We start from the raw sequence: 27610 nt of genomic DNA, 5'->3' as shown, positions 1-27610 counted from the left end.
AAACTCTGGCCAGTCAGGATAAGCAGCAATAGCAGCCCTGTGGGACCTTGTAGCTCACCTAACCAGCATGCCGGAGAAGGACAACGAGTTGCTATTATCCATCCTGCTCATTGATTTAGACCCCCAGCAAGTCCCAGACTCCCAGAAGGACTGTGCAGATGGCCCTACACCACATGGTATGGGTCAGTATTGGTCTCTGATATATATACCTTCCCAGAACATTCCAATGTTACTGCAAGGACAGAGTGTTGATGTTGTGGATGACAAGCTACTGATCACATCAGCGAGCTACTTATCACATCAACACAATTTAACAGCTAGTGTTTCAAAGCACTTAAATATTGGTGTAGAAGCATCAGTAGTCAGTGACTGGTGTGTTGTGTTAGAAATCTCATGGTGAGATCTGGAGGTCGATCCACTTTTCTGCAACACTTCACCATTACAAAAATTTTTGGTCTACAGACAGTGCTATCCCTTCTGTTGGAAAGACTGAACCGTTTGGTGCTGTGCATTCAAACTGTGTATAAAGACAACATGAACTATCTCCATACGTACAGTGTGTATACAGATGATGTAGAACAGTACATCAATACGGCGTCAAAAGAAGAAGCTAAAGGAATTCTCATCAGTTTAACAGAAATACACACTGAATTTACTGCATACAAGAAATACTGTAAAAAATGAATAAGTTGTTTTTGTTGTTGTTGCGGATGTAATGCATCTTATGTATCATTGCTGAAATGGAAATAAAATAGATATAATCGCAAAACTTTGATGTTTTTCTTACATAATTACCCAGTCATTATATAACGTAAGAGGTAGCCGTTGTAGCTAAATCAGTAAGACGATTGTGCTAAATCGCTACATATATTGTTATTATTACAAGCGTTAATTTTTTCTATAAAAATCCACTGCACATTAAACCTGATGTAGTCGGTGTCATGGCTGGGTGGCTGAAGCATCAGGACTTTGTTTTTGGTGACTGGTGCTCTGAAGATGCAAAAGAAGACCTGAAGAAGAAGAATGTAAAGTACTGGGCCAACCTTCGAGTCACTCTCCATTGCTGCCAAATTTATTCAAGATGGCGGATCCAATATAGCAGCTATAGATATGGCAACATCACAATTATGGGTGGGAAGTTCAAATTTTGGCGGGAAGTTAGGTGAATTGGGCTACCTTCACTAACCTAAGCCCCTCCCATCCCAATCTCCCCCCTCCTCAATCTCTCTCCCTTCCCGCAGAAAATGGCAGGAAGTTTATGTTCCAGCAGGACAATGTAACACATCACAGTTATCTTCAATAACCTAAGAAAATGGTGGGAAAATAGGTCACTTGGGCTACCTCCACTAACCCAAGTCAGCCAACCGCCACCTCTTCCTACGAACTGGTGGAAAAAGGATTCAGCCTGTGCCGGATAGGATGGACGTAAGTCTTTATTTCACAGATAGTCTTTATTTAAACAGTTAGAGGTATAACCTCTATCCAGTGTGTCCATCATGAGATCCAACTCCAATTATCCTAGTACACAGTACTGCCACCAGAGGGCGCTGTCGCCACTTCTATGATGTAATCCAAGATGTGTGGTCTGGGGGAAAATGGCGGGAAAAGCACTCAGTAGGTGCTCGGCTGCTGGAGAGAAGAAGGAGTGTACTTTATTTATTTTGGAACAATTTATTTAGGGATGGATTTGACATAGTATATTTATTACACTGATACAAGACATTCACTCTGATGTGCTTGGGATCACACCACACAGCACACAGAGCTTCAAACTACTTTTGAATCACCAAAATAATGCAGTACACTAGTGTACAGATACGCAAACAATTCGTAAATTACGGAAATAATGCATTGCACACCCTACAGCGCTGCAAACTACTCGTAGATCACCAAAATAATGCATGTATAATGCTCTGCAGACACGCTCACTAATTGTAAACTGTCTAAAAAATGCATTACACACCCTACAGACCTACAAATTACTAGTAGATCACCGAAATAATGCATGTAAAACGCTCTGCAGAAATGATTGCTAATTGTAAACTGTCCAAATAATGCACTGTACAGCCTACAGATCTGCAAACTACTCGTAAATCAACGAAATAATGCAGTACATTGATGTGCAAGGAGGCAAACAACTCGTAAATTGTCAAAATAATGCATTTAAAAGACTCTTCAAACACGCTAGCTAATCATCAACTGTCAAAATCACGCACTGAACACCTGTTAACAAAATAATGCAACAGACACCAAAATAACTTGTATATTGTCAAAAGATAATGCATGTGTAATGCTCACAACACTTATACAGCCGACAATAGTCCAGTGCATAATTACTCAGTGCACGAGAAAAACGGTTTCAAACGATTATCAACCCCAACCCTCAGAGGCTCCAACATGCACACATGCTTTGCAGGGCCAGCTGGACGCAAGCCAGTGCCGGAGCGCTAGCCATTTGCTCTCACGCTGCTGCCGACCGAATATGAAAGTTGCGTCTACAGTTAGAGTTCTTTGAGTGTTATACTGATGTCACATCTCTACATAAATAAGCACCAAGTCACCCTCTGGACCGTGCGCATGTGTTCACCACTGCTGGTGTGATCCCTCTCTCTCTACCTGCGGTCTAGTGAAGACCTTATTGGCGAGAAACTCACTCTCGCAGACGCTGCAGAAATCCGTTCCATTGCTTCCTTAGAACAGCACAGGCTGTTTTCTCCCTAGCGATCCTAATGGGCCATGCGACCTGCATATAGCCGTGCATGCGTGCTTATCTGCCAAGCATAGCTGATGCATCACCATGAAATGCGGGCATGGCGACTAAAGGTTCTCAATGTTATACTGATGTCACAAGGCTATGTAAAATAAGATCCTCGCTTTTGTAGGAGCTTTTGTGATGTCTCAGCTTGTCTGCATGCAAATTCTTGCCCTAACAGAGCCTCTTTAAGACAAAAATAACGCGAATATTGCCAAATTTATTCTTCGTTGAGGACTAACGTGGCACCTTGTCCATCAGGTGTTACCCTTCCTGCTTTCAACATACGCAAACGTTCTCACCGCTACATACAGACTCCTATGTCCCGTCATGAAGGATGTCTTGTGAATGAATGGAGCATTATGTTTGGCTATTATTGAATTTACGCACCAAACTACTGATTTCGCCGGTGTGGAAGCACCACCCGCCTTTTCTTCTATCTACAGGCAAAAGAAAAAAACTCTTTTGTACAGATCATCATATTTCACTGACTATTAAACCCTGCAAAGTGGTCTACAGATCGTTAAACCAGAAAGACTCTTATTCAATTACACTGCTCTACCACTGAGGGACAGAGCTTGAATATTAGGGCGTGAAACCGGTCTCCAACCCAGCAATATATCACCATGTACTGTGTCGATGTAGTAAAAATACAATTCGTATCCTGTGCCATACAAAAATCGCCCCTTTTACATCAGTCATACAGCTATCGACTGCCAGACACTCGTACATATACTGCAAAGACACAGAGCATAAGCACATGGACCATAGGTATGCTCCTTGCTGCACTAGACATTTCCCTACGAGATTGCGCTGTCATTCACTCCCGACGTGTGACAGGAGTGCCCTCGGTGGACCGAAGTCACTCTCAGAACTGTTGTGCAAAAATGGCTCGTTTCTCCTTGGCGTAAATGCAACCATTGCATACAACTCAATGGAGATATTGCATAACCTCTGACATGGCATCGAGACTGAATGAGTTACAAATACTGAAGAAATATCTAATGGCAGCGTGAGGGAGTTGTAAATACCGGTTTCATACCACGTACCTTAGCCGAATCACTTTCTAAATTCGGTAATTTTATTACTATGTTACACCATCGGCGACGTGAAACCGCACTGTTGGTCTGATAATATACTCTCTGGCGATCACTGTCTATGTTCAGAGTCGCGGTATTTGTCTGGAGAAACCCCTTTATTCGGAGGTAATACCATTCCTCGATTAATAAAGTCAGTATAGCTTTAAACATGGATACTTGTATGCACCTGTAGAACCAAGACCGCTTGTGATGGTAATATGGTTGTGTTTTTTAACATCTGGCGGTTTGTAAGACGACTATGCCTCTCTTTCTCAGTCGTACCACTCGCAAGAAAACTTATGAGACTTGTCCACCCATCGCTGATTTTTGGTCAGTATTATTTCGTGAAGGGGATGCGTGATAGATTCGCCATGAGCATCTGGCTTATAAAGTATGTGTGTGTGTTCCGACATGTGCAAAGAAAATGACTATGTCCAGTCATAAGGAGGGTAAGGATTTGACATTGAATACTGTGATAGCAAGGGGAAGAGTTTGTCAAGTCATAAGAATGGTACTGATATTTCCATTTCCAGACCCATGGCTGTTAGCAGGTTGTATTTCTGATCCTTTTCTCATCGTCGAATGTTGTCCAATTGAGGCCACGACCATAAAATTTAATTGTGAGTACAGGGATAAAATATATATGGGGCCTAGTTTTCCCTAGAATGATTCTGACTGTGTGTGCTTGGCATGCAGCGCCAGTGACCTGTGGTGGGAATGATTCAAGTTTCACATTAACGGCAGGGGCTGTCCGAATGGAAAGGCCTGTTGGAGTTTTGGAATGTAGTTGACTTAACCGTGTCGTCCTCTAGACGGCCGAATAGCGAACTAATACTTAGTATGTATTGGGTAGCGTTCGTTATCATGTGGAAATTTGAGAAGATTCAATATGGACGTGTGGATGTGCTGGACCGTTACTACCTCCCATGTAAATTGTTCAGTTGACTGCTTCTGCACATTTTGTGCCTTTATTTAGTTGAGGGAACATCGAATGTGGTGTGTGCATCTCGCAGGTGAAAGACAGTTTCTCTAGACATGAGAAACACCTTAGTTGATTTTGTAAATTATATTGATGATTTGGAATCTGCTACATCACCGACATTGGTATTCGCGGGTGGAAGTATCAGTTTCCTCAATTTTTTTGTTCGAGTTTTTACTTAAAAGTCTTCACAATACGGGATAAGTTTCTAGTTACTCAGTGGTTTGCAGCAAGCTCCACCTCGCTAAAGTTTAGTGTTTGTAGAGGAATAATTTCCATTCCATATCTTCAGAATTATGTTGCAGGAGCGATCAGTAGAATACTGCCACGTGCTTGATATCGAGAAGTACTGTGTAAATGGTATGATATTCTGGCAAACCATGCGAAAATACATGTATTCTTGTGGTCCCAGAGTCTGGCGATATGTGTAGAAAACAGGCAAGCGAGCAGGTCTGGAGTGTTTAAATTAACAGTGTTTAAATAAACAATATTCCACACATTGTCTAAATTGTTTAAACAATATTCCATGCACTGCAATCTATTTCCTCACAAATTATTTAACTAAATAAATAAATGATATTGCACACTGCCATTAATAATTAAACAATATTTCATACATTGTCTAAATTGTTCAAACAATATTCCATACACTGCCATCGAATTCCTGCCAAATGATCGATCAACTGACTCTTTTTCCCCGCCAATTTCCGGGAGGCTCTGAGCACTATGGGACTCAACATCTGTGGTCATAAGTCGCCTAGAACTTAGAACTACTTAAACCTAACTAACGTAAGGACATCACACACATCCATGCCTGAGGCAGGATTCGAACCTGCGACCGCAGCAGGCGCGCGGTTCCTGACTGAGCGCCGAGAACCCCTAGACCACCGCGGCCGGCAATTTCCGGCAGGGAGGAGGGGAGGGTGCTTACCATTTATCAATTTAATTAAGTAGTCAATGAAACTGATAATTTGTAAATTGTCAATTGCTTTGAAAACAGCGGCGCCTGTATCTGCGATTGCGGGGCATCTTCCTCAGCAGCAGCGATCGGTATTACAGCACTCCAACGATCCGTTAAATACCGGTCATCAACGCTGTCGCCTGAGTGCTCACAGCCAGCGGCGGCGAAAATTTCTAAGTCCCGCGTTATCCCGCAGGCGCGCAGAAAGGTTGTTCTAGTCTGCGCGCCAGCGCGAGCGCCTCTTATAGCCGGGCGACCCGATAAGATAAGTGACACGTGCTCTCAAGGTCCACAGGCATTGATTCAAGTTGCTGACGATGCGTTCTTGTTCAATGTATAATGTAAGTTAATCAACTTTATTTAATACCCCCCTTTCACCCCATTACACATTTGAAACTTTAATCAAATTGTTGCCTCCTTGAGCCCCTAGTTCTAGATGTACATCAACAGGTTAGTGTGTTTCATAATGATTAGAATTTCATACATATATCAGGAATAGGTATTAGGCAAGGGGGGGAGGGGGTATTAAATAAAACACAATATAGAGTTAATCATTGTTTAATGTCTATAATAATGGGTCACATCACCAATCATTTTAAAACTAGAAGCCATGTGGTCAATGTTTCTTGTTGCAAATACTTGTCTTAAGCTGACAGTAGGGTCATTGTCTAACCCATACAATTAATGGATATCCGTCAGCTCCGCATTTGATTACATTTCCATTTCACTGTTTCGGAAACCACGACCGTGGTGATTACTAAGTACATGTATATGTGCCCACCTATCATTTATATTGCAGATGCTACATATAAGGCAATCAAGTGAGTCGCAAGTCAACGCAGGGGACAGTGTGATTCCCATGTCAACATCATCTTCAACGAAATGGAACACAAAACACTGGGGTGGCCTTCAGAACTACAATTTAAGTAAACTTAATCAATTTTGAACGTTTAATGTAAGAAAAAGTTTCATGCGATATATTGGTGTATTCGAGCATCGCATGTTCATGTTTAACGTACTATGAAGAGTTTTAGAAATTTATGTCTATCACGAAAAAGTAAGCGTTTCCGGGCCCACATCCATACAAAATATTTTCTTTTTCTATGTGACTTGAAAATTTGATCATACCACTTCATTACGCTCAGTATTATAGCGTAGTCTTCCAGAAGCTGAATGATTCCAAATGTAGAATAGAGTTGGACTGTGACAAGATATTTCGGTTAAGAATAAAAGGCATATTTCCAATGATATAAATCGTAATAGAGCTGTTAGCCAATTTACCGAACATAGGAACAGAAAAGAAACATGACATTCTCAAGGACCATACTAGCATTCTCCCAGAGAGAGCTGGGAACGCGTTTAAAATTACGTCTCAAGGCCGACGGTTTAGAGCTCCACAGGTTTTAAGTGCCATTTTTATATTATGAGTACCATGTAGATTAGGCAAGTACACTCTGTGATGCACTTCACAGATTTAGACGGAAATATACGAGGTGTGTTCAAAAAGTAAGGTGAATTTATATTTTTATGAAAAAATATTTGTCTATTCATCAATATTCATGTTGTGCTTTTCAGAGGAATCCCCCTGAGATACAATCCACCTGTGCCAATGCTTCTTCCAATCATCGAAGCACTTCTCAAAAGTACTTTTTGGCACTGCCTTGAGTACTTCCAGCGATGCAGTTTCTAGGTCTGCAATCGGTGAAAATCTTCGTCCTTCCGTATGTCTCTTTAGTTTGGGAACAGCAAAGAGTCGCAGGGGACCAGATCCAGCGAATATGGTGGCTGAGGCATGATTCTCGTGCTCTTGGCCAAAAAATCTCTCACAGGCAACGACGAATGAACAGGTGCATTGTCGTGAAGCAAAACTCTTGAATTGTTTATCCACAATTCCGGACGTTTTTTGCTTATTGTTCCTCGCAAACGGCGCATAATGTCAAGGTAATACTCCTTATTGACCATACGACCTTGAGGTAAAAATTCATGATGCACTATGCCACGGTAATTGAAAAAAAACAGTGAGCGAAACTTTGACATTTGATTGAACTTGCGTGCTTTTTTCGGTCTTGGCTCTCCGGGATGCTTCCATTGGGACGTCTGGGCTCTGGTTTCGACGTCATAACCGTAAACCTATGTTTCGTCACCAATTATGACCCTTTTGAGCAAATCAGGATCATCACTGACGTCATCCAAGAGCTCCTGAACGATGTTCATGCGACGGCTCTTCTAATGAAAATTGAGAAGTTTTCGAACAAACTTCGCTGACACACTTCTCATGCCCAAAACACCCGAAGAAATTGCATGACATGAGCCGACCGATATGCCAACATCCTCAGCAACTTCTCTTACGGTAATTCGACGACTTTCCAAAACAATTTTCTTCACACCTTCGACGTTCTCATCTGTCATTGATGTACTTGAGCTTCCAGAGCGAGGTTCGTCACTGGCATCTTCTCGGTCATCTTGGAAGATCTTGTACCACCAGTAAACATTTTTTTTTTTTTTACTTGGAACAGTCTCACCGGATGCCACTGTCAACATTTCAAGTCTTTTAGAGCACTTGATTCCATTTTTCACAGAAAATTCTTTGCTCCATTTTTTTATAATAATCGAAAATCGCCGAGCGCACTAAAACACGTCTAATCTTTCTATCTGTCAGAAACAAAGAATGCAGTACACTTGAAACTGTGGACATATGTTAGGAACATGTGTACCAACATAACAAAAAAAGATCGATAGCCGAATGTACATTTACCGCGCAATTTCAAAGGTCGGGAAGGCGAGCCAAAGGTTGCGTTTCATTGGCAGGACACTTAGAAGATGCAACAAGTCCACTAAAGAGACAGCTTACACTACACTCGTTCGTCCTCGGTTAGAATATTGCTGCGCGGTGTGGGATCCTTACCAGGTGGGATTGACGGAGGACATCGAGAGGGTGCAAAGAAGGGCAGCTCGTTTTGTATTATCGCGTTATAGGGGAGAGAGTGTGGCAGATATGATACACGAGTTGGGATGGAAGTCATTACAGCATAGACGTTTTTCGTCGCGGCGAGACCTTTTTACGAAATTTCAGTCACCAACTTTCTCTTCCGAATGCGAAAATATTTTGTTGAGCCCAACCTACATAGGTAGGAATGATCATCAAAATAAAATAAGAGAAATCAGAGCTCGAACAGAAAGGTTTAGGTGTTCGTTTTTCCCGCTCGCTGTTCGGGAGTGGAATAGTAGAGAGATAGTATGATTGTGGTTCGATGAACCCTCTGCCAAGCACTTAAATGTGAATTGCAGAGTAGTCATGTAGATGTAGATGTAGATGTCACCTTACTTTTTGAACAGCCCTTGTAGATGTACAAGGGGTGATGCAATTCGTTGGCCTTTACGCTCTCCGGACTAGACGTTTGTTTTTGGGGTAACTACAAAACTCTTACGTATCGATATGCAGTGCAAGATAGTGTTCATAAACCCTTTGCTGAATGTTGTGAAACGCTATGCAATACTCTAAGGATACATCTCAGCATTGGGGTTCAATGCGATGACGGTTTTCTGTATATCTTAATGCTAAATAAGTAAATAAGTGGAATACTGTTTCTTTCAGTCTTTTCCGTCTGAATTCGGGAAGTCAGAATTTCCCTTCTTTTTTTTTTTAGTTGAAGGTCTTTTCCTTTTTGTCTTCCCTTAGTCAAACTACTGTGTTTTGCCAGTTCTACCTGTGGATTCGCGAACGCTGTCAGATTTGTTGGTAAATCTTGGAAGGGCAACCTGTGCGTATGTATCGTTATCTGGCTGGAATGTTACCAGTCAGGCCACACTTGGGCAGCTCCTCACACATTAAACTGGAAAATATCCTGTGTCGATCGTAGCCTGAAAGTTCTAAGATTCCTTCCATAATCGAGACTCTTAGCTATCACTCCACTTTATTCTTCAAAAGTTAGCTCAGATACTTGAAAACTGATACACAGGGTGATTCCTGTAGTATCGGTCAAAACAAGAAAAAAAGTCCTACTATGACGTGTCCGGAAACCAATACCTGCTGGGATGCGGGTCAGTTATGTACAACGTAGATACACATATCTTGAAAGAAAAACAAAGTAGAAGCTTGACTTTCTCTGTAAGTTCTTTACGCTGTTTTGTTTAGAGCTAGCTTTTAAAAACATGTTGCTGTCATAAATCATGGTTCAAAAATTTTTTAATAATGATAATCATAAATTTCAGTAATTAACTCACAGTTCTTCTTTAAAAACGTCTTTAATTTTCTAATTTAAGTCATAAGAATAATCTGTTCCTTAGTTAAGTGTGATTTAAGAAAATATGTAGAATTTGAGCCCTCTGTTTTCAATTGCTTTTGACCAATGTGTACCAGAACATAAAAAACGGAACTTCCCGAAAATTCGGGTTAAAGCTTGTTTGTCTATCTACCCTGCGTAACACTAATGCATCCCAGGTGCATATTCATATGGTTTCTGGTGTTGTTCTCCCTCCCTTTTCATTTTCAGGCGTATTCTTATTCTTGCTTCTTTGATGGCTACCAACACTAATTTCTCTGCTTCGACGGGTCTCCTGAGGTCAATGGCAGTTAAAGTTCTTTACGTATGTAGTCCACCAGGCACGCCCGTCAAAGTAAGTAGTCCTACCAGAATAGTTTCTGGTATCCGTTCTCATATACAGTTGTTAAAACTCTCATTTGGGTTCAGAATGGTTCAAATGGCTCTGCGCACTATGGGACTTAACATCTGAGGTCATCAGTCCCCTAGAACTTAGAAATACTTAAACCTAACTAACCTAAAAACATCACACACATCCATGCCCGAGGCAGGATTCGAACATGCGACCGTAGCAGTCGCGCGGTTCCTGACTGAGCGCCTATACCACTAGACCACCGCGGCCGGCCTCCCATCTGGGTTTTGAGTGTTACCATGTAATTACTTCTCTAACAGTCTTGTGTTGCTAAGGCATTAGGGACTAACAAGTTATATAAAAGAAACAAGTGAGAACAAAATTCTGTGTTTAACAGAGCTGCCTGCCTGACATGGGAGCATCGTAAATTCCTCAAATTTTGGTACTTTCTTCGGTTCAATTTCCTCGAAGTACACTTTGCCTCGTTCACAAAATTACAGAAACTTTTTAAGACAAAGATTAAAAAATAGATTTTTTTACACTTATTCCTGTACAAGTCCCCGTAACCTGGTTGGAAAATTGTATAGCCTTATGAATCTGTCACCAATAATTCCTGTCAGTTCTTTGATACTAAAGCATCTCTGATGTCTCACCTCGATGACTACTCAAGGATTTTCAGATTATAACCATTCAGAAATGTGCAATACAGTGCAACGGTAGGACTGCCTACACCACCGAATACAACACATTACTCGTCACAAGTAAAACGGCCCGTATCTGATCCTTTGACTAATACTATCTCATACATAAACAAGTGACACTTTTTTAAACACCTCGTACGTAAAAGTGGATTCGAACCTGGCGCCAAGTCTCTCTCGCGGCCGCCGGTCGCAGTGGGCTCTTGTCACGGGATACACATTGCGTAACGCATTGGTCCCAAGATTGGCCAGGAAACTTATCCGCAGATCCTAGTATTTTTCTGTACTGCTACACTTTAAAAAATCGTCTTCGTTTTTTTAACAAAGCAGTGTTAAAATAATCAGTGCTCCAAAACTAATGACTAATACTCTGCACCTTTTTCCATTCAGAAAGATTCCGAGATACGACAGTTTATCTGGAAAACGAACACCACTTGCAGCGAACGCGCCGACTCCAACTGGTTCCTACCAATTTCCGCAGATAATCTCCACAAAGACAAAACAGAATAACAGTTAAAAGGCAATAGATTTTCTCTGCAAACACGGCTGCAGCAAGAGCTGCAAAACAAAATGACGAATATTATGCTGGATTGATCAGATAGCAGTAACATCGATATCTTTTAGGTTTAATCATATTAAGAATGTGATGTTTAGTGGGCTTGTGAGGAAATACATATTAACAGTCAGGTCTCTAATGTTCTTTTGCCTAACATTCGTTTAGAGAAAAGTGTACCATCAAATTAGTTTCGTTTTCAACTGTGGGCTAAATAGAGCTGTGGGCGAAATAGTCATTAGCAGCAACCGACTGGTAACTTGTGAAGGCACATCTAAAACCCTCTTCGGTGCTCCAGATGGGACTCGAATCTGAAATCTCCGCCTCGCTAGAGCCTGATGTCTGCCCATATTCTGGATCTTCTGCTCAATGTTTCCTAGAATTGGTCGCCGCAGCTTGACACGGAAAAAACTGCATTATCGCTTCTGTTTATTCGCATACCAGCCGAATTTTTGCAGTCGAAGCAATAATCATATCTCTACAGTTCCTGTGAACTTTCCTCTGGTAAAGGGGCAAACTGCATGCGACAAACAGTCGCGTCAGTTTAAAAAGGAAGGAAATGAGCGCGACCCTATTGTGCAGCCGAGGCTCATCTCCACGCCGGCAATGTGCCATAAAGTGCGGCGAAGATAAGCCCGCTAGCAGCCATGTCTGCGCCATTGTAAGCTCTGTCGTAAACACTCCATTCTCCTAACCTGCAGTAATCTGACGTACTTCACGACAAAAACAAATGGACTGCTGTAAATACACAAGTTGACAATTTAAAGCATTACGTTCCCGTACAGGACATCACGGATAGCTCAAAATGACACCAAAGTTGTGACTTCGACTACAATATGTAAACGTATCAAAGCACTATAATCCAAACACTCAAACACACACACTTTCTCACAACACGTGCGTAAAACAGATCGTGGCAAGCTATCGTTGCCCATTGGTGAAACAGGTGTTTATTATGACTGCCTATTTTCATATAAAAGGTGTCAATCGTATAGAATAGTATACAGTAGACTCAAATATTCGACTAACGGAGTAATAGCAATGAACTGTAACGTAGGAGTATCACATTACTGACTCTGGAGGCTTTTTGCGGTGTGGATGAGAATTCTGGACATTCGGAAAATAGTCAGTGTGGATGACCGCTAAACTAAAACAAGAGGCTGCCAACCCGAGGCGCTACAGATCCATATTCGATTCCAAGGCCTTCATTTCCGGTTGACACTTGTGGACAGATTATCTAAATACCTTCCGCAACCATTATATTACGTATTTCCCCCTACTGAAGTATTTACAGGTAACACCCTTCATCTAACTGAACTAACTTACAATTTATAATTTCCTCAAGTTTCTTTGTAACTTATTATTATTACTTCCGTTTCTTTAATTTGCAAAACAATAATTGCTGAAAACAATACATTTATGTAATATAATAATTTGTTTTAATATAAGGTAAAAACTGAAAATACGAGTATATGGCCTGTTTAAAGTACAAGCTAAGAGGTCTATAACTATGTAATAAAAGGAATGGAAAAATGTATTTCTACACTTTTCAGAGGAAGGCTTGGCAAAACTACAAATCGGGTTAGACTGCCTGAGGCCACCCGTGCGGTCTATATTCCCAGCCCGGCGTGCGAGTCCAGTGTGTCACATCTCATTCAGCCTCTTGCATATTCAAAAATGTTCAAATGTGTGTGAAATCTTATGGGACTTAACTGCTATGGTCATCAGTCCCTGAGTCTACACACCACTTAACCTAAATTATCCTAAGGATAAACACAGACACCCATGCCCGAGGGAGGACTCGAACCTCCGGCGGGACCAGTCGCACAGTCCATGACTGCAGCGCCCAAGACCACTCGGCTAATCCCGCGCGGCTCTTGCTAATTTCTGGAAAGAACTTTGCACATCTTTTGGTTATGTAGCCTTGTTTTGATTACGTACTTGTAATTACTTACTTACTTTCTGTGTCCTGGAGACAACATCTAACCTCTCTCCTTCTTTAATGGCCTCGCCATTGCATAAAAACAGATCTTTTGCTGCCCAACCTCCATCCTTGGAAACGTGAACAAATGTTGAATCGATCGAGTTCCTCCGAATTTACACTGGTCACAGTCAGAGCAACCCTACTGAAAGGTATCTGTTGGATTCCTTTCATGTTAATTTCTGAAATCTGTTGTCATTTGCGGCATAAATTCCTCTTCTAAATTTACTGTGATGTTTCTGACTATCTGGGAGGAGACTGAGCAGTGAAACGTGTTACTTTTGCACATAAACAAGAACGATCTGTCACACTACTACACTTATAACACAGTTTATATGTAATTCACGTCACACAGTCTCATACGGAACCTACATCCGCTTTCTTTTATATACTGTATGTGATAAGATACTGTCATCCCCCTTCCTTTCTGTGTGAGAGGATGAATGAGCAAATGTATTTCTAGTTGCATGCTTGAGGGTAGCAGGCAAGCCTGTCTGCTAGAGAACAGTAGGACCAACGTCGGAACAGGTAGCTAAACTTTCTAGAAGCAAAGAGGTTTCTATTCTTAGTATGGTCCTGTCTGTCCCTTGTCATGTTGGTATAGGGAGCTCCTTCTCTGGTCACTTCCGTTTTGTATAGGGAACCACGCTCGGTAGGAGCCCGGCAGGTCAGTGGGTCCGCGGCGAGCGTCTGAAGTGGTAAGATCTCCGGCTAAGCGCGTGTCTGCTAAGTCCGCAGGACAATGGATTTCTTAAGTTCAGCCTAACTGAAAATTTAATCACCTTTATTTCAGGTTTTAGCTCTAAAATATCTAATGTTATCTTAAATTGCAACGCAGTGTATTTCGAGTGTCAACTTCAGAATATCTTCCAGTAGTTGCTTTGTCACTACTTTGTGAGTAAAGTGGAACCACGTGTTGATCAGAAACTCTAACTAAGATCATCAATCTTAAATGCGAATGTGCGTGAGATTATAACGTCTCGTTTTAACAATATTTTTCAATATAGCAACTTTTCTTTATGTTCAACCCACGTGGGGTGTACTTTGTGAGACCAGTACCACGTGCTTATACAATTGTTTGACCCATCAGGTTAATAGTAAGACGATAGTAACCAGTTCGATGTTTTGCTTTTGTAAACTGCTTTTCAATCTAATTTATTTTAATTATCAAAATTTTTGTGGAGTTACACTCTTTGCCGGCCGCGGTAATCTCACGGTTCTAGGCGCGCAGTCCGGAACCGTGCGACTGCTACGGTAGCAGGTTCGAATCCTGCCTCGGGCATGGATGTGTGTGATGTCCTTAGGTTAGTTAGGTTTAAGTAGTTCTAAGTTCTAGGGGACTGATGACCACAGCATTTGAGTCCCATAGAGCTCAGAGCCATTTGAACCAGAGCCAGTTACACTCTTTGTGTAAACCAAGTTGACCACGTGAAGCATGTGGTGTAATAATCAAAGTAGCCCTCATTCATTCTTTTCGGGAAGATGTCACAGAGAGTTAGTATGAATTTAGAATACCAGTGTGTGGTAATTACATGACGGACAGGATTGCGCTACGAACGTAACTTCTTTGGGTGAAAATTGAATCGGTTGCTTGTGGTTAATTTTCTCTTGCATATGTTTCAACGTTCTTCGTGTGTTATTTTATGAATGTAGTGTTGTATGCAGTCCCCCAATCTTGGCTCCATATTTGATGTGTTCCGTAAGATTACAAACTCACATTTTCACAATCCTAAAAAAGGCACCAGCTTAGTTATGACTCAAGTTTAACATGCTGAAATTTCAATGATCAATGTTAAAATAAATTTCCAAATATAAACTGATTTATTTCTTTTTATTTAAATTCTCTTTTTTTATATATGTATCACCGGTTTTCGTATGACTATTAAAAATTATAATTAATGTTAGTCTGCTTGGAAATTTGGTAAGCTAGACTGGATACCTGGTGAAACAGTTGCTCAGTAATGCAAGGTTAACTTCCTCAGATAGCTCACAGCTTTTAACCCGCTTTTATTGTCTATCAGCACCGCTTTCACATCAAATTAATGCAACAACATTACACTACTTAACCATGTTTATTTTGCATTTTGCGACTCCTGTTCTTAATTTATTCAGCGTTCTTCATGTGTTATTCTGTAATTGCTGCCCTTGTGTGATTTCCTTTTTGATGTTCAGGTATTTTACTCGTTAGACTCTCTGTCTAAAATAGAGATGGGCGGCGGGGCTCAGGTCGGCCTTCAAGCGGTGCTGTCCGTTGGATAAAACTTTCTTTCACTTAGGCCAGTAGGAACTGTTTGGCGGTTATACATTAAGTGCCGGCCGGCCGCGGTGGTCTTGAGGTTCTAGGCGCTGCAGTCCGGAACCGCCAGACTGCTACAGTCGCAGGTTCGAATCCTGCCTCGGGCATGGATGTGTGTGATGTCCTTACGTTAGTTAGGTTTAAGTAGTTCTAAGTTCTAGGGGACTGATGACCTAAGATGTTAAGTCCCATAGTGCTCAGAACAATTTGAAGCATTAAGTGCCGTAGATCGGTTTCATACTTTTTCGTCTCTTCTTCACTGGCTACTTTGCGTCTGATATTTGGCGGCGCTACGGTCGCAAGTGTTTAAATTTTGTTGACAGGTGTAGGCATTAGGCATCCGATGTCAATCCTGACATCTCACATGAAGCGACGTCCCTTTGTTTCAGGTGGCAAGGCGCCTCACATACTGGCACCGCATGTTCTCCAGCCGCAAAAGAGGCCCATTGCTGATGATGGAAGAACTTCAGGCTGTGCTCCCTGCGTTTAACCAGTCAGTTAACGTATAATATTGTCCCTTCTGCATATTTTTCCTTTCAGAGTAGTGCAGTGTTTTGTAAATGATAGTGTACGGTCTCGACTGACTCCCAAGTATTTTAGTCTGGTGTAGTGTCGAAGTCCAACCCCTCACTATTCTATTTCTAACACTCTGGGGCTTCTCTATTACACAGTTGAAATGCGCATAACTGAGTTTTTTCTGGATTAGGTCGCTGCTGATTTTCATCATAGAAGTTCCCCAAGATATCGAAAGCCCCTGTCAGTTTTCCTTCAACCTCTGCAATTGTTCTTACTTGGGCACTAATGGTAGTGTCGTCTGCATGTGTGAATCTCTTTATTTCCGGCTGGTGTGACCGGTCACTTGTGTATATACTGTACAGAATAGGGGAACGCGGACCGAATGCTCTCTTGTGGTAATCCATTATTTTCTTGGATTCTGCAGCATGTCTCTTAACATGTAAGTCAGTCGAATAACATTTGCTGTTTCATAGACTTTCGTGAAGAGTTGTTGGTGGTTTATCGCATCATATGCAGCAGAAAGATAAAGGCAGCAGCCGTTATTAATTCTCTTTCAAAACTGTCTTCAATGTGTTGAGTCAGATTTAGTACTTGACTAAAAAATGCTTTCCCTGTTCTGAATCCAGCTTGTTCGGGAGAAGGTTTGTGCCGATTTTGGGTGCTATTCTCGACACAATAATTCTTTCAAATAACTTGTATAGGTGTCAGGTTAAGGAAACACGCCAAAAATTATTTGACTCAGTCGGCTCTTTATCAGGCTTTGGTAACGCTACTATCTGTCCTTACCTCCATAGTTTAGGAATCTGAATTGTTTCCAAACATGTGTTCACCATCCTCACAAGCAAGTCATTAATTTTTGGACCAAATCGATTTAGTTCTTTAGTTCGTACGTTATCAGGGCCTGCTGCTTCATTTTCTTTCAGTTCTCGCTCTGCTATTTCCAGTTCTTTAGGTGAGAATGGAGTTTCTAGAGATTCACTGTGTCCTATGTTTTGGTTAAGATTCAGCCTAGTCAGTTTCTATCTCGTCTTACCATTCCATAGCACGTGGTGAGCAATCTGGTTTGGAGTGACATTTGTACCCAACGGCGGGCTCGTAGGATCATAGCTAAAAATTTTTTTATGAGTTTCAGCGCTCCTAGACTGTTGTGTTTCATGTCCACATGGGAAAGTAATTTAGCCATCTCTCCATTCTTTTTTCAGTTATATTTCGGGTTACTTCTTCTCCCTCTTCAGTTGTATCTACCCGGCGAGGTGGCACAGTGGTTAGCACACTGGACTCAGATTCGGAAGGACGACGGTTCAAACCCGCGTCTGGCCATCCAGATTTAGGTTTTCCGTGATTTCTCTAAATAACTCCAGGAAAATGCCAATTCCCTTCCCTATCCTCGACACAATACGAACGTGTGCTCTATCTCTAATGACCTCGATGTCGATGGGATGAGCAGCAAGGCAGGGGGAGCACAAGGGTGTTTTGTTAGTGCAGGTTGCCTCGATCAGGGGCAAACCTATTCTCTTTTGATTGACAGGTCTTTAATCTATTGTTCTGCTAACAGGATTCTGACTCCATAGGGATAATCTGTCCTTCTGAGAAACCTCCCCTCCTCCTCCCCCCTACCACTCAGGAAATCTCCCCCTCTCACTCTAACAGTTTAATTGACTACTTAATTAAATTGAACAATTAATTAACCCCTCCACATCTGCTAAATTCCCCAACGCTGCTCCCCCCTCTCCCCCTACCCTGCCTGGAAATTGGCGGCTCTCTACTGGAGAGGAAGGATATTGTGACATGAAATTCAATTACATTACAGGTGCTATATTATTTATTTATAGAAAATTCAGTCCGCGGCGGTTGGATCTCTGTTGCTCATCATTCTTTGCTGTTTGGGAAGATGAAGGTCTAGTAAATTACACGAAAAAAAGTAATTAAATCGATCGCTTTTTTTATTCCGCTCGCACTAGGAATACGTTATAAAACAGCCATCACACATAATTACGCTGTTAAAAATCGTTCTATCGCGAAGCACGCACCTGCCTTCCTGTCTCTCCACCCGCGCAGTCTGCCCCAGTCGCGCACCCCAGGGCCCGCATCGGCTGCCAGGCTGTGCTACACGCTGGTTTCCACGCGGGCACCATGACTGACAGACAGGATGTCATGCTAATCCCCAAACAAAATCACCCCAGAAATTAATGTCGAAACACGAGCTCTTTCTCTGTTTCTCCTCATGCCACTGTCGGGCCTGCACGCGCCGTTGGTCGTGCTCGGACCGAACTGCAGGCATAGCAGCGTTTACCCTGTAAACCCCCTATGAAATACCGACGCACACGAGAAATCCTTCCAAGGCAAAAGGCTGATCGGTAATCGTTTCTGAAATATCACTGAATTCTCTAAACAGTTCATTTCCGGTCACGTGGTCGAGATGTAGGGGATGTAAGACGAGTGCGGTAGCTCGCCGCTCACATTCACAGTCAGTCTCTAGAACAAGAAGGACCACGAAGCGTCGCCAGCAGTTGAGACCCTCATCTACCTCTACATCACAGGAGAAGCATAAAAGTAAGTAGTCATAACATGTCGTTGCTACTATTCCCGCATAAAGCAGTTCCCTTTCCTTGTGCAACTTTATGTGACTGTCTGTGTGTTCTTATTGTTCCTCCTTCTTTTTCTTGTTTGTTCAGCGACCAGCAGTGGCCACCATTGCCTCATCGGGACTTGAACCAAACTCTGGCCAGTCAGGATCAGCAGCAATAGCAGCCCTGTGGGACCTTGTAGCTCACCTAACCAGCATGCCGGAGAAGGACAACGAGTTGCTATTATTGGTCTCTGATATATATACCTTCCCAGAACATTCCAATGTTACTGCAAGGACAGAGTGTTGATGTTGTGGATGACAAGCTACTGATCACATCAGCGAGCTACTTATCACATCAACACAATTTAACAGCTAGTGGTTCATAGCACTTAAATGTTGGTGTAGAAGCATCAGTAGTCAATGCCTTGTGTGTTATGTTAGAAACTGAAACCGTATTGAGACGTGTTAAAGTGCAGTTTACAGAGCTTGAATGGGATGCACTGTGTCGCGCAGACCATTACATCAACCAACAGATGACCTCTGAGTGGACATTTACTGTATGGGTCTGACCCTTTCTATAACATCATTTTACGACAGCATAACACTCATGGTGAGATCTGAAGGTTGATCCACTTTTCTGCAACACTCCACCATTACAAAAATTTTTGGTCTACAGAGAGTGCTATCCATTCTGTTGGAAAGACTGAACCGTGGGGTGCTGTGCATTCAAACTGTGTACAAAGACAACATGAACTATCTCCATACGTACAGTGTGTATGCAGGTGATGTAGAGCAGTACATCAATACGGTGTCAAAAGAAGAAGCTAAAGGAATTCTCATCAGTTTAACAGAAATACACACTGAATTTACTGCATACAAGAAATACTGTAAAAAATGAATAAGTTGTTTTTGTTGTTGTTGCGGATGTAATGCATCTTATATATCATTGCTGAAATGGAAATAAAATAGATATAATCGCAAAACTTTAATGTTTTTCTTGCATAATTACCCTGTCATTATATAACGTAAGATTTAGCCGTTGTAGCTAAATCAGTAAGACGATTGTACTAAGTCGCTACATATATTGTTATTATTACAAGCGTTCATTTTTTCTATAAAAACCCACTGCACATTAAACCTGATGTAGACGGTGTCATGGCTGGGTGGCTGAAGCATCAGGACTTTGTTGTTGGTGGCTGGTGCTCTGAAGATCCAAAAGAAGACCTAAGAAGAAGAATGGAAAGTACTGGGCCAACCTCCGAGTCACTCTCCATTGTTGCCAAATTTATTCAAGATGGCGGATCCAATATAGCAGCTATAGATATGGCAACATCACAATTATGGGTGGGAAGTTCAAATTTTGGCGGGAAGTTAGGTGAATTGGGCTACCTTCACTAACCTAAGCCCCTCCCCTCCCAATCTCCCCCCTCCTCAATCTCCCTCCCTTCCACCAGATAATGGGAGGAAGTTTATGTTCCAGCAGGACAATGCAACACACCACAGTTACCTCCAATAACCTAATAAAATGGTGGGAAAATAGGTCACTTGGGCTACCTCCACTAGCTCAAGCCATCCAACCGCCACCTCTTCCTACAAAGTGGTGAGAAAAGGATTCAGCCTGTGCCATATAGGATGGATGTAAGTCTTTATTTTACAGACAGTCTTTATTTAAACAGTTAGAGGTAGTACCTCCATCCAGTGTGTTCATCATGAGATTCAAGTCCAAGTATCCTAGTACACAGTACTGCCACCAGAGGGCGGTGTCATCACTTCTATGATGTAATCCAAGATGTGCGGTCTGAGGGAAAATGGCGGGAAAAGCACTCAGCCTGTGCTGGGCTGCTGGAGAGAGGAAGGAGTGTACTTTATTTATTTTGGAACAATTTATTTAGGGATGGATTCGACATAGTATATTTATTACACTGATACAAAACATTCACTCTGATGTGCTTGGGATCACACCACACAGCACACAGAGCTTCAAACTACTTTTGAATCATCGAAATAATGCAGTACACTAGTGTACAGATACGCAAACAATTCGTAAATTACGGAAATAATGCATTGCACACCCTACAGCGCTGCAAACTACTCGTAGATCACCAAAATAATGCATGTATAATGCTCTGCAGACACGCTCACTAATTGTAAACTGTCTAAAAAATGCATTACACACCCTACAGACCTACAAATTACTAGCAGATCACCGAAATAATGCATGTAAAACGCTCTGCAGAAATGACTGCTAATTGTAAACTGTCGAAATAATGCATTGTACAGCCAACAGATCTGCAAACTACTCGTAAATCAACGAAATAATGCAGTACATTGATGTGCAAGGAGGCAAACAACTCGTAAATTGTCAAAATAATGCATTTAAAAGACTCTTCAAACACGCTAGCTAATCATCAACTGTCAAAATCACGCACTGAACACCTGTTAACAAAATAATGCAACAGACACCAAAATAACTTGTATATTGTCAAAAGATAATGCATGTGTAATGCTCACAACACTTATACAGCCGACAATAGTCCAGTGCATAATTACTCAGTGCACGAGAAAAACGGTTTCAAACGATTATCAACCCCAACCCTCAGAGGCTCCAACATGCACACATGCTTTGCAGGGCCAGCTGGACGCAAGCCAGTGCCGGAGCGCTAGCCATTTGCTCTCACGCTGCTGCCGACCGAATATGAAAGTTGCGTCTACAGTTAGAGTTCTTTGAGTGTTATACTGATGTCACATCTCTACATAAATAAGCACCAAGTCACCCTCTGGACCGTGCGCATGTGTTCACCACTGCTGGTGTGATCCCTCTCTCTCTACCTGCGGTCTAGTGAAGACCTTATTGGCGAGAAACTCACTCTCGCAGACGCTGCAGAAATCCGTTCCATTGCTTCCTTAGAACAGCACAGGCTGTTTTCTCCCTAGCGATCCTAATGGGCCATGCGACCTGCATATAGCCGTGCATGCGTGCTTATCTGCCAAGCATAGCTGATGCATCACCATGAAATGCGGGCATGGCGACTAAAGGTTCTCAATGTTATACTGATGTCACAAGGCTATGTAAAATAAGATCCTCGCTTTTGTAGGAGCTTTTGTGATGTCTCAGCTTGTCTGCATGCAAATTCTTGCCCTAACAGAGCCTCTTTAAGACAAAAATAACGCGAATATTGCCAAATTTATTCTTCGTTGAGGACTAACGTGGCACTTTGTCCATCAGGTGTTACCCTTCCTGCTTTCAACATACGCAAACGTTCTCACCGCTACATACAGACTCCTATGTCCCGTCATGAAGGATGTCTTGTGAATGAATGGAGCATTATGTTTGGCTATTATTGAATTTACGCACCAAACTACTGATTCCGCCGGTGTGGAAGCACCACCTGCCTTTTCTTCTTTCTGCAGGCAAAAGAAAAAAACTCTTTCGTACAGATCATCATATTGCACTGTCTATTAAACCCTGCAAAGTGGTCTACAGATCGTGAAACCAGAAATACTACTGTATTATTCAATTACACTGCTCTGCCACTGAGCGACAGAGCTTGAATATTAGGGCGTAAAACCGGTCTCCAACCCAGCAATATATCAGCATGTACTGTGTCGATGTAGTAAACATACAATTCGTATCCTGTGTCATACAAAAATCGCCACTCTTACATCATTCATACAGCTATCGGCCCCCAGACCCTAATACATATACTGCAAAGACACAGAGCATAAGCACATGGACCATAGGTATACTCCTTGCTGCACTAGACATTTCCCTACGAGATTGCGCTGTCATCCACTCCCGATGTGTGACAAGAGTGCCCTCAGTAGACTGAAGTCACTCTCAGAACTGTTGTGAAAAGATGGGCTAGTTTCCCCTTGGAATAAATGCAACCATTGCATATAACTCAGTGGAGATATTGCATAACCTCTGACATGGCATCGAGACAGAATGAGTTGTAAATGCTGGAGAAATATCTAATGGCAGCGTGAGGAAGTTGAAAATACCGGTTTCATACCACATACCTCAGCCAAATCACTTTCTAAATTCGGTAATTTTATTACTATGTTACACCATCGGCGACGTGAAATCGCACTGTTGGTCTGATAATATACTCTCTGGCGATCACTGTCTATGTTCAGAGTCGCGGTATTTGTCTGGAGAAACCCCTTTATTCGGAGGTAATACCATTCCTCGATTAATAAAGTCAGTATAGCTTTAAACATGGATACTTGTATGCACCTGTAGGACCAAGACCGCTTGTGATGGTAATATGGTTGTGTTTTTTAACATCTGGCGGTTTGTAAGAAGACTATGCCTCTCTTTCTCAGTCGTACCACTCGCAAGAAAACTTATGAGACTTGTCCACCCATCGCTGATTTTTGGTCAGTATTATTTCGTGAAGGGGATGCGTGATAGATTCGCCATGAGCATCTGGCTTATAAAGTATGTGTGTGTGTTCCGACATGTGCAAAGAAAATGACTATGTCCAGTCATAAGGAGGGTAAGGATTTGACATGGAATACTGTGATAGCAAGGGGAAGAGTTTGTCGAGTCATAAGATTGGTATAGATATTTCTATTTCCAGACCCATAGCCGTTGCAGGTTGTGTTTCCGATCCTTTTCTCATCGTCGAATGTTGTCCAATTGAGGCCACGACCATAAAATTTAATTTTGAGTATAGGGATAAAATATATATGGGGCCGGGTTTTCCATAGAATGACTCTGACTGTGTGTGCTTGGCATGCAGCGCCTGTGACCTGTGGTGGGAATGATTCAAGTTTCACATTAACGGCAGTAGCTGTCCGAATGGAAAGGCCTGTTGGAGTTTTGGAATGTAGTTGACTTAACCGTGTCGTCCTCTAGACGGCCGAATAGCGAACTAATACTTAGTATGTGTTGGGTAGCGTTCGTGATCATGTGGAAATTTGAGAAGATTCAATATGGACGTGTGGATGTGCTGAACCGTTAGTGCCTCCCATGTAAATTGTTCAGTTAACTTTTTCTGCATATTTTGCGCCTTTATTTAGTTGAGGGAACATCGAATGCTGTGTGTGCATCTCGCAGGTGAAGACAGATTCTCTAGACATGAGACACACCTTAGTTGATTTTGTAAATTATATTGATGATTTGGACTCTGCTACGTCACCGACATTGGTATTCGCGGGTGGAAGTATCAGTTTCCTCTATTTTTTTGTTCGAGTTTTTACTTAAAAGTCTTCACAATACGGGATAAGTTTCTAGTTACTCAGTGGTTTACAGCAAGCTCCACCTCGCTAAAGTTTAGGGTTTGTAGAGGAATAATTTCCATTCCATATCTTCAGAATTATGTTGCAGGAGCGATCAGTAGAATACTGCCATGTGCTTGTTATCAAGAAGTACTTTGTAAATGGTATGATATTCTGGCAAACCATGCGAAAATACATGTATTCTTGTGATCTTAGAGTCTGGAGATGTGTGTAGAAAACAGGCAAGCAAGCAGGTCTGGAGTGTTTAAATAAACAGTGTTTAAATAAACAATATTCCATACATTGTCTAAATTGTTTAAACAATATTCGATACACAGCAATCGATTTCCTCACAAATTATTTAACTAAATAAATCAACGATATTGCACACTGCCATTTATAATTAAACACTATTTCATACGTTGTCTAAATTGTTCAAACAATATTCCATACACTGCAATCGAATTCCTGCCAAATGATCGATCAACTGAGTCTTTTTCCCCACCAATTTCCAGGAGGGGGGAAGCGAGGGTGCTTACCATTGATCAATTTAATTAAGTAGTCAATGAAACTAATAAGAGTGTGAGAGGCTATTCCAATAACTCAGACCTGAAAAAGTTGTTGTAGCAGCGAGGGGGAGGGGGTGGGGTGGAGGTTTCCTGAGGGTAGATTGGAGCGGGGAGGAAGTGGGGGAGCAATAGGTTAAGGACCTATCAATCAAAAGGAAGGATTCTTTTAGCAGAACAATAGGTTAAGCACCTGTCAACCAAAGGAGAACAATGCGTTTGCCCATGAGTGCATATCTGCCTCTGATGTAGGCAACTAGCACTAAAGAATTGCACCAGCAGCTTTGGTGCCCTACTACTCAGGTCAATGTATTGATGCATTTGCATTTATAGTTTATAACACGATATGTGGAAAAATTAAGTTGGCTTTAGGAGTGATGAATTTCAATCGAGTTATGGTTGCTACACGTTGTGTACTAAAGAAAAACAAGAAGGTTGTGAAGCAAAGCTGTTTGAAGAACTGTATCTTGACAGCGATGTATACAGCTAAAAGTTATCTGAAGCAGAAAGGTGCTGGAAGAGGAAGAAGAAGATCAGTTAAAGCACCTCAATTTCTATCAGTATGTACAGTTTTCCCCCTCATACTATGTCTGTGGTTTTCCTAGATATAATATTAGAGTCGCACAGGGTAGCTGCGTTGTCTGAGGCACCTTGCCACAGTTTGCGCAGCTACCCCCGTCGGAGGTTTGAGTCCTCTCTTGAGCATGGGTGTGTGTGTTGTCCTTGGTGTAATTTTTTCCACTAGCACTGGAATTTATTATAAGTCTACCGAAATTTCGGAAATTTGAGGTAGGCTCCTATGGGACCAGACTGCTAAGGTCATTGGTGCCTAGGCTTACACACTACATAATCTAACTTAAACTAACTTTCACTAAGGACAACACACACACACACACACACACACACACACACACACACACACGCACACACATGCCCAAGGGCTTATAAATCTATGTTAAAGCCTAATGTGGAGATACTTAAATTCCACAGTCTCAGTAGCATTGCTTTTACAAAAATTCTGATGGACTGTGCACACGTAGAAACTAATTTAAACAGTCCCAAAAGCAAAGGTTTTTACAATAACAATAATTCTGATGGACTGTGAGCGAGACTTGAAAACTAATCTGACATGGGTGGCAAGCAGCAGGTGAAAAACTTAAAAACTGTTTACAAGACACACATTGTGTGTAGATACACATATTTACTGGCTGCAGATATGTTAAATATGGCCGGTCGCGGTGGTCGAGCGGTTCTAGGCGCTTCAGTCCGGAACCACGCGACTGCTACGTTCGCAGGTTCGAACCCTGCCTCTAGCATAGATGGGTGTGATGTCCTTAGGTTAGTTAGGTTTAAGTAGTTCTAAGTTCTAGGGGACTGATTTCCTCCGCTGTTACTTCCCATAGTGCTCAGAGCCATTTTTTTTGTTAAATATGAATAAATAAATATACAAATATCTTTTTCTCTTTATGATTTTTTAAATATATTTTGTTAATGTTTCTTAACCTGTTTAATTTCTTAACTCTCTCTCTCTCTCTCTCTCTCTCTCTCTCTCTCTCTCTCACACACACACACACACACACACACACACACACACACACACACACACACACACAAAAGTTTGTGTATATGCATAGTAGACATAAATATTTACATCACACACACACACACACACACACACACACACACACACACAGACACACACACACACACACACACACACATTACTTACACTGTCATTAAAGGGATGTACTACTACTTTGCAGATACTCTCTCTCTCTCTCTCTCTCTCTCTCTCTCTCTCAATCATAGTCTATGACTCCTTCTCTTGCTACAAGTGAGTAGTGTGAGTACAGGAGAGTTCCAGTCCTGTCATCACAAATGACCCTTTTACCTTCATGAGGCGACAGGCCGATTTTAGACTGCAGCACAGTGTACACGTCATGTGCCCTTGAACGAACACTAGCTTGCAGTGCCATATGCAGCAGGTGCGGTGCAGTAGCGTAAACACCGCTGTATAGGCACCACAAATAGTCTCCGATAGAGAGTGTGTGTCGAATTCATTACCTTGGTACCTGAGTACTTGGATCCCAGTTCTTCAGCCAATAGCTGAAGCTATCTGTATTCATACATAGTAATTAAGGATCTGTGAAATGAGTTTTCGCAAACTCATAATGAAAACGTACATGTGGAGTCTGGATGGGTCTAGTACGCACATCCCCACATAAATAAGTTTCGTGAACTCTACTGCAGTCTTCACTATCTCCACAGCAACAATGTTCTTATTCAGTATGGTACCGGCTTAAAATTTGATCTGGCAATGCATTTTCTCACGCCATAACGCCCATCCCATTCCGTTCTAATCCAAATTTCACGTCGTTCCCTCAAATTCTCCATTTTTTACCGAAAATTGAATTATTCATTCATTTATAAGAATTTTTCTCAAACTGACACATGTCGGAAGCTCTCTGTCTTGTATTCAAATCAATATACTCCTTCAACCAGGAGGACTGCTTGAAGGAAATAGCCCAGGTGATTTTAACCAGCTCCATCCCCAAGCTGAGACACTGCTGGAGATTACGATAATGAATAATTTATCTCCACTTATTCCCCAGCGTTGCCATCGCTTTTGACGTGGAGCCTCTTCATGGAACTAGTTGCTCTGGACACAGAGGCAAATCAGTGTGCCTGTCATGCAAACTAATAGGACATGTGACTTCTGCCTCCATCACGTACCCTAGATCAGAATTAGCTGCCATAACCCCCTTCATTTTTCCATCTAATCCCTTGTAGTCGTCTTCAGGCATCCATCGAAACTCACCAACC

Source organism: Schistocerca gregaria, chromosome X (assembly GCF_023897955.1).
Source record: "Schistocerca gregaria isolate iqSchGreg1 chromosome X, iqSchGreg1.2, whole genome shotgun sequence".
Lineage (NCBI taxonomy): Eukaryota > Metazoa > Arthropoda > Insecta > Orthoptera > Acrididae > Schistocerca > Schistocerca gregaria.
The sequence above is the reverse complement of the archived record's forward strand: the minus strand, read 5'-3'. Positions refer to the sequence as shown.